The sequence below is a fragment of the Lygodium microphyllum genome, chromosome 13 (assembly GCF_053477565.2).
Source record: "Lygodium microphyllum isolate KBCC chromosome 13, Lygodium_microphyllum_v1.1.10, whole genome shotgun sequence".
Classification (NCBI taxonomy): Eukaryota; Viridiplantae; Streptophyta; class Polypodiopsida; order Schizaeales; family Lygodiaceae; genus Lygodium; species Lygodium microphyllum.
The window spans coordinates 97,145,754-97,154,062 of record NC_141147.1 but is presented as its reverse complement, the minus strand read 5'-3'; positions in this window follow the sequence as shown (position 1 = coordinate 97,154,062).

Sequence of the window (8,309 nt, the reverse complement as noted above, 5' to 3'; positions counted from 1 at the left end):
TGTTAAAGTTTTCTTATATGGAATGAAATATGCTTGCTTACTAAATCTATCTACAATTGTCCAAATCATATCATGGTTAGATTTAGTATTTGGTAAACCAGTAATGAAATCCATAGAAATATGTTCCCAAGGTTTAGATGGAATAGACAAAGGCATTAATAATCCATATTGTTTACCATGATGTCTCTTTATTCTTTGACAAATCAAACATTCATAAACGAAATTAGATACATCTGCATCCATATGCGACCAATAAAAATCTTCAGTTAACATGCGTAATGTAGAAATGATACCTCTATGACCTTGATATGGGGGACAATGAATTTCATTCAAAACAAAAGATCGGAATGGAATAGTAACACACAGTCTCTTTTCATAAAACATAAATCCATCATTATATGACAATGAATCAACAGGAATGAAATTGTTTTGAACTAATTTTTGCCAATCAGAATGAAAAGTAATATCCTGGTGATATGTATCTTTCATAGCAATCAAAGAATCAAAAGATATGGTAGAAATATTATGAATTGCAGGTCTTCTACTCAATGCATCAACAACTACATTTTCTTTTCCAGGTTGGTATTGAATGATAGGATGAAAACTTTGAATGAAGGAAGCCCATTTGATATGATGGTCAGAAATTTGGGGTTGGCTAAGTAAATGTCTAATGCTTTACTGGTCAGTCTTTATCATGAATTCTGAACCCATTAAGTAGTGTTTCCACTATTTTAATGCTTGTACAACTGCTAATAATTCTTTGTCATAAGTGGAATATTTCAGCTCAGAGGGTTTCAACTTAGAACTAGAATATGCTATTGGATGATTGTCTTGCATTAGTACGGCTCCTATTCCTGATCCGCTAGCATTGGTCACAACTAGAAAGAATGGTCTATTAAAGTCAGGCAACTGTAGAACAGGGGCATTGGTTAATGCACGTTTCAGTAAGTCAAAGGATTTCTGCTGAGTTTCAGTCCATTGATAAACAATTCCTTTCTTGAGAAGTTTTGTTAATGGTAAAGCAATTAACGAAAAATTACGTACAAACTTCCTATAGAAACTAGCAAGACCAAGGAATGAGCGTAACTCATGCACGTTTTTAAGAACATGCCAATGCAATATTGCATCAATTTTCTTAGGATCAACTTTAATTCCTTCTTTTGATACAATATGACCTAAATACTCAATTTCTGTCTTAAAGAATTCACTCTTTTCAGTATTTGCAAACAATTGATTTTCTTTTAGTAATTGAAAAACTAATTATAAATGCTCATAATGCTCTTTCTCACTTTGATTAAATACCAAAATATCATCAAAGAAAACAATCACACAATACTGATATTTCAAAAAGATACGGTTCATCATTCTACTGAAAGTGGCAGGTGCATTAGTCAATCCAAATGGCATGACTAAGAATTCGTAATGGCCAAACTATGTTCTGAATGCAGTCTTAAATATGTCAGATCTATCTAGCCTCACCTGATGATATCCAGACTTAAGGTCAATTTTACTAAATATAGAAGATCCTTGCAGTTTGTCCATAAGGTCATCAACTCTAGGTATAGGATACCTATTCTTTACAGTGATCTTATTTAAAGCTCGGTAGTCAATACACATACGATAGGTATTATTATTTTTCTTAACTAAGAGTACAGGTGCACCGAATGGAGAACTGCTAGGTCGAATTAAACCTCTATTTAGTAATTCTTCAACTTGACTCTGGATTTCTTTTTGCTCTATTTGATTGTGCCTATATGGTGCTTTGCAAGGTGGTTGTGTGGCAGGGATTAAATCAATCTTATGGTCTTCTGAACATGAAGGTGGTAAACCTGGTGGTAGGTCTTCTGCAAAACAGTCCTTAAAATATGCAAGAAATTCCTTATGCCTAGGGTGCATATGATTTTCCTTTGCTTGCAATTCATTCACCCAAATGAGATATGATTTAGTACTCTTGCGTAATGCACGTTTTGCTTGAGTATGCGAAAGCAGTGGAAAAATATTAGATGAATGCATACCATATAATGTAATAGATTTTCCTTGAAAATTAATATTCATTGTGTGCGTAGAATAATTTATATTTGGATTATGCTGGTGTCTCCAAGGCATTCCTAAAATAATGTCGCTTGACTGTAATGGAACAACTAAGAAATTTCTTCTTTCAATATATGAACCAATTTGAATCTCTAAATCTTGTACTTCTTGTGTGCCATTGTACCTAGTGCCTAAAAATGCAGCTTTTATGCGATAATGCGTAGGTACAGTCTGTAATTTCAATTCCTTTACCAATTTTTCTGAAATAAAGTCATGAGTACTACCACGTACGAGTTGCCACTATCATTGAGATGGATGATGAGGATGAGGAACTGGTGAAACTGGCTTACCTAAGTATGATAGTCACTGCTAAGCACACATGAATCATCATCACTTTGATCGATGAGGGGGCTGATTTAAATGTCTTAACCCATGACCATTGGACCCAAATTGGCAAACCGCAATTGCAACCCACTAATGCTAAGCTTAGTCCTTATGAAGGCAAACCCTACACACTTTTGGGAAAGTGCAAGGTTGCTATTTCTATCGAATCTGAAAGCATGCCGGTAATCTTGAATGTGTTACCCAATGCTAAGAACCTTTAAGAAGCAAGCTTGCTGCAATGTTGACTATGAGTCCCAACGTATCCACCTAGTCGTGGGCAACACACGCGTAGGTACACCTTTCAGAAGGGAGGCATGCTTCCTTCCAAGTCTGCAAAGCCACTGATAGAGAAACCTACCATCAAGTCTAAGGAGGGGGGTTGTGACTCGTCACAACCTGCCAAGCCTCAATGCTAGCAACCTACTGAAACCAACACTGAAGAACATGAACCCTAGTTCAAATGGGTACCTAAACAATGAGCACCACCTAGGAACAAAAACCCATGGCCTCGCAAGGCTAATGACCCACACTCAAAATCTAGGAAGCCAAGACGAAACCATAAACATCGATGTACGATCCCCAAGACCTTATTGCAAGCGCAAGGCTACTATGTGGGTAACACCACGATTTGGCTACCTAAAGCCCAAACAACCAAAGGCCCTACTCAAATGCCACGCTCAAGCTAACCACACAAAACATCCCATCAAAGACACTCAAATCAAAAGAGAATCAGGCCGCTAAGTCCATGGAACCTCCAAAGCTTAGCTCAATAGGGCATAAACCAATCTATCGCCCAAAACCACAACCTGTTACTAACAAACTGACCACATCTAGTCCCGCTGATGCCCTTGAGATCTCAGAAGCACCTAGTGGCATGTCAACCATAGCTACAACCAAGCCCATCAAACATAAGGCCAAGCTACAACCTTAGGAGCAAACCAAGCAACAAACATTAGCTGCTGAACTCTCTAGCACTGTCAAACCTCAACCACCTAGCCAGTCTTAGACCCTCTTATGAGTGATGATCGATTCCAACCTTGACCACAAACTTAGCTAAAAATACTGGGGGCGACTTGGTTGCTAGCCTCCGATGCTTGGACGCTACTTTCATGACATTGGCTAAAAGCTACAATCGACTAACTTAGGCCTCTTAGAAGAACCTCTAGCAAAGGAAGTATGAACACTCCCTTGCTCTTGGGATGAGTTGGGATTTGTATTCATTAAGGCTTTTGAAGCAGCTGAGGCATTAATTGCAACTGAGATATCCAAGGAACAAGCAATCAAACAACGCCTCATTACGTCGTATATAGCAAGAACGATCATGGCCACAAACCAGGAGATTGAGAAGTTGAAACAGCTTTGTGACGATAACTCCTCCTTTTTGTGAAAATGGTATGCTCTACGAGTGCAATGGGAGCTAGAGTGATGCCAAATAATGACCCACGCTAAACAACAATGCGCAATCAAGGCATCAAAATAAAACCCAACCTATGTAGCTCCAATTTCCTTTAGGGTATTGACTACCATTTGTGATAATTGACCCCTGGAAGAACACATTAAGGGACATCCTTATTTAGATTGTATCCTCACTAAGGAGGAGTTGCATGTTGCTAGGCGAGTGGACTTTGGTGACTTCTTGCTTGATGTCCTCACTTACATTACGCATGTATCCATATGACCTTTTGATATGGATAGCTATGCTAATTTAGAATGTAATCCAAATTTCTACACCTGGCTCATGCGCAAGTAAAACACTAATATTATGTGCTGAAGACCCTTCATCCTCTAACCCTTTAATCCTAGGAAGGATTCTTCTCATTTCAAAAGGGGGAGGGGATAAGGTGAATCAAACCAAACACATAAGGAAAACAATAAAGGAAAAGCACACAGGAAAACAAAGCACATAGGAAAACAATAAATGAAAAGCACACATTGCAAGGGTAGGATGCAACAACTTGTATTTGAGGAAAATGACAATAAAATTTGAAATCAATAGACTACAAAAAAAAGTCTACTTTTGCACTCAAGCATTTCAGTTTAGCAAGTATGTAGTCAGTTCATGTTGCCTGTAATGTCTATCAACCAATGCCAAGAATTTTTGAAACCTGTCAAGCACTTCATCCTTGCTACAAATAGGGTAAACCCAAACCTTCCAAGTAGAATCATTGACAAATGTGACAAAGTATTTCTTTCCTCCTAGAGATAACCCTAGCATCTAACATACATCAAAATGTACTAACTTTAGAGGCAAAGATTTTAGTGAAAGAGATTTTTTATGAGATGTCAGCACATGCTTACCATAAACACAATGATCACAGTGCTCAAAATCAACATAACAAAGACAATGCAAGTAACCCAAACAAGAAAGTACTCTCATTCCTATTTAACTTATGTGTCCCAACTAACCATGCCACAAGGAAACACTTGGTTGCTCAATCACGACAACAACATGATCACGCACACTAGATACATGGAGAGGATACAAAGTATCGCTCTTTGAGCCTCTAGCAATAACCCTAAATCCTCAAATCTTCCATTTCCCATCGCCAAAGGTGGTATGAAATCCATCGTCATCCAATACTAGTCAAGCCCTTCTTGAGCTGAGGTACATGCCTTACATTCTGAAGAGTGGAGATAGATCCATATCAACCTCCTATATAGTCTGTAAACCACTCATGGTGAGGGATGAAATGAAAAGAGGCACCTAAATCCAAAATCCAAGTATGCATGTCATCATCCGTAATCAGCCATCAAAGAATGTGCAATGAAACATGAAGAGACAAAGAGTACATCACTCCCATTGTCTCTCTCATGGCTAACTACATTCACCTCTTCGATCTTTACACTACTCTTCTTAGCAAGCTGACTCTCTTTCTTCTCTTCCTTGCTATCATCCGTCGTCTTGCCCTTCCCTTTCTCTTTCTTCCATTTATAGCTATCATGTTTGAAGTGACCCTTCTTGCCACAGTGATGGCATTCAACATCCTTATTATGTGATTTACTGCATCCCTTCTTGCTATCAGATTTCCCTTTTTGCTGTGATCTACCTCTAGTATGCAAAGTAGAGGAAGAATTACTAGATGCATTGTTCTGCCAATTCATTTCTTCCATGAGTAGAGCACTCTCTGCATCAGCATACAAAAGCATAGCATTAGAATTGCTCATAGCATTCCTGAAGGTATCCCAGCTCTCTGGCAGAGTACAAAGCAAGAACATACATTTGAACTCATCATCAATAAAAACTTCAAAGCATCAAGCTAGCTAAAAATAGAGATAAACTCAATAAGATGAGTAGACATTGCAGTACCCTCTATCATACACAAATGCATGAGTTTCTTCAATGTAATGTATCCACCTAGGACACGTCTTAGCAACCCATTGGAAAGAGAGTCCAGAAAGCGCCGCCCGGCACTCCCATGGAATGTCACGAGGTTTGCGATCTACGTCTTTCCGAGTCTGCCACGTAGCGGAAGTATTCCGACCATTCCCACTTAGGATCGATCTGAATCAGGGTTTTCCTAATGGTCAAGTTCCTAGAAAGTAACTAGCGTTGACAAACTACTTTACGCAGAAATGTTAGGGTCGAAGCGGATTCATGATGCACTTGGTTCAAGGAAAATGGGAAACGAGAGGGATGCAAAGCTCAACCTCTCTGCCCATAAGGCATAGTCCCATTCCGTTTCCCTAAAATAGCATAAATCGCATTTCTAGCTTCCTAGATTCTAAGTCATAGTAACCTTGCTGTCAATTCCGTTGAGAAAAGTTTTCGGCCAATCTGGACCACCCTTCCGTAGAACGGACCCATGGTCACATCCACTGCACTTTCCTCAGGGTTGCTTTGGTTATCTAATTACCTACCACATTTAGTTTGACAAGCAAAAATAGCTTCCTTAATTAGCCAATTAATTAATGGTTCCTTCACGTAATCTTAGCATTGACATAGAAAAACAATGCCAAGCAAGTTCCTTTTCAACAATTGATCTTATTTATCAGTATTTGGAATACATCATATAATCCAACCCGAAGGCTATTCCATAATCCAGCCCAACGGCAAATCCATAATTTGCCCGAAGGCTAATCCAGCAATCCTCACGGATCGCTATTCCAAGATTCCGCCTGTAGACTAGTATGCAAGCCTCGAGATCCAATCTCGAGTGACGTCGACCTCTTGTGCAAGACCCGGAGGCAAGGGATTTACGGCCAGAGCCCCCCCTGGCACCCAAGCATCCTCCTACTCCAAGTAGCACCCAGGGAGAGACCTCTCGCGGCACGGTTTGGTCCACGTACCCAGTGCGGCTAACAACCCCCTTGGATAGGGTCAAGCAGACAGTCGGGGTAACTGATGCTGCCTCTCCCTCCAAGCCTTCAACCTGAAGCATTAATTATTTTCCAGCATTAGATTCTTTGAGTAAATAAGTACAAACAGTGCTCCTAACTGTACAAACACAATCAATCCAGTTGTCATTTATTTGGCCAACTGCTAAGGTGTGAATCCTTCTCTCTAAATGCATCCGGCATTCGATCCAGGATCGATTGCGACTTGGCAAGATCCCCAAGGGTTTCATTGTGTGTTTACCCCTTTTATCTTGGGTTAGGGTTTATACCCTGTTAACCCAACTAACAAACACCTTAGGTTCCTTAAACTCAAATAGTAAATCCTGGGCAACTTCGTTGTCCTATCTTGATCGGTCAATTTCTTGCTAGATGATACACAACTTCCCTAACTTGGCAAATCAGCCTCAAGGAAGGGCCATGTAGCAGGATGACTACTCATCCTCTTGCAAATTTGACTTGTACGTAGAGTTCGCCAACCTTGTTCTAAGGAGTGTCAATTCTATTTTGTGATTTAACACAAAACCATGCGACGTTGCAACTTGTTGCATAGGTGTCGCACCTATCTTGTGGGATCATTTTTCCCATTACACGGTATTACTTGGTCAAGAATACCTTTGGTCAAGATGTAGGGTATGGGAGTCCTCTTGACCCAACCCAACCCTAACCCTGCTAGACTGATGACACTTTGGCTCTAGGGTTCCTAAGTTCAAACGGAAGTCTGGAATTTAGTCAATTGATCCTTAGGGTCAAAACCCTATATCGTTCTTGCATTTAACTAACCGTAACATTCGGTGAATGTGGGTAGGATCCTTGGGAATTGGAAGTCTTGACTTGGCATCCCAAGTGCGATACTAGGCAGAATTTTTGACGTAACTAACCCTACCTAGCACTTTGAGGTATTCATTGTACTAACTATTTATGCTTTTATGAATCCCATGTGTTTATGCCATTACAAGTGATTTACCTAAATCGATCTACTTGTCTTGCGACAAGAAGCGATCTTTTCTTAGAGATACTAATATTTGTCCTAAAAGATGTAAATAATTGCAAGATATAGCATACCATGCAACTATGCGATTCATAGCCTTTTTCCTTCTATGCAACTATAAAATGTACAATGACCATTTCTTTTCCTTGCCTAAATCATAATGATTGACAATTTAGGGCTAACTCGTATAAAAACCTACGTTGAATTTCAACAAGGACTATGCTCATAAACCTTCCCTTAATGCATTGAATTCAAGTTTTAATATTAAATGCATCCTTTTCTAAACAATAACTTCGATAAAACAACTTCATGTATGAGGGAATACCATGAGTCCGACATTTAATTAACTCTTCCTTCAGCACTTAACTCAACCTAAAAAGCAAGCATCCTTGCATGCAACTGGCAAAGTTCATAGTTTTCTTTCCATGCATTTGTGATTCTTTGGACAACGTTCAATGGGAGTCTACAATGCTTTTATATGTGAAACACGGCTAGGAAATTATTACCTAAATGCATTATGCGCTGTTCTTTTTCCACGAGCCAATCTAGGATGCATTTAGACAATTCCATC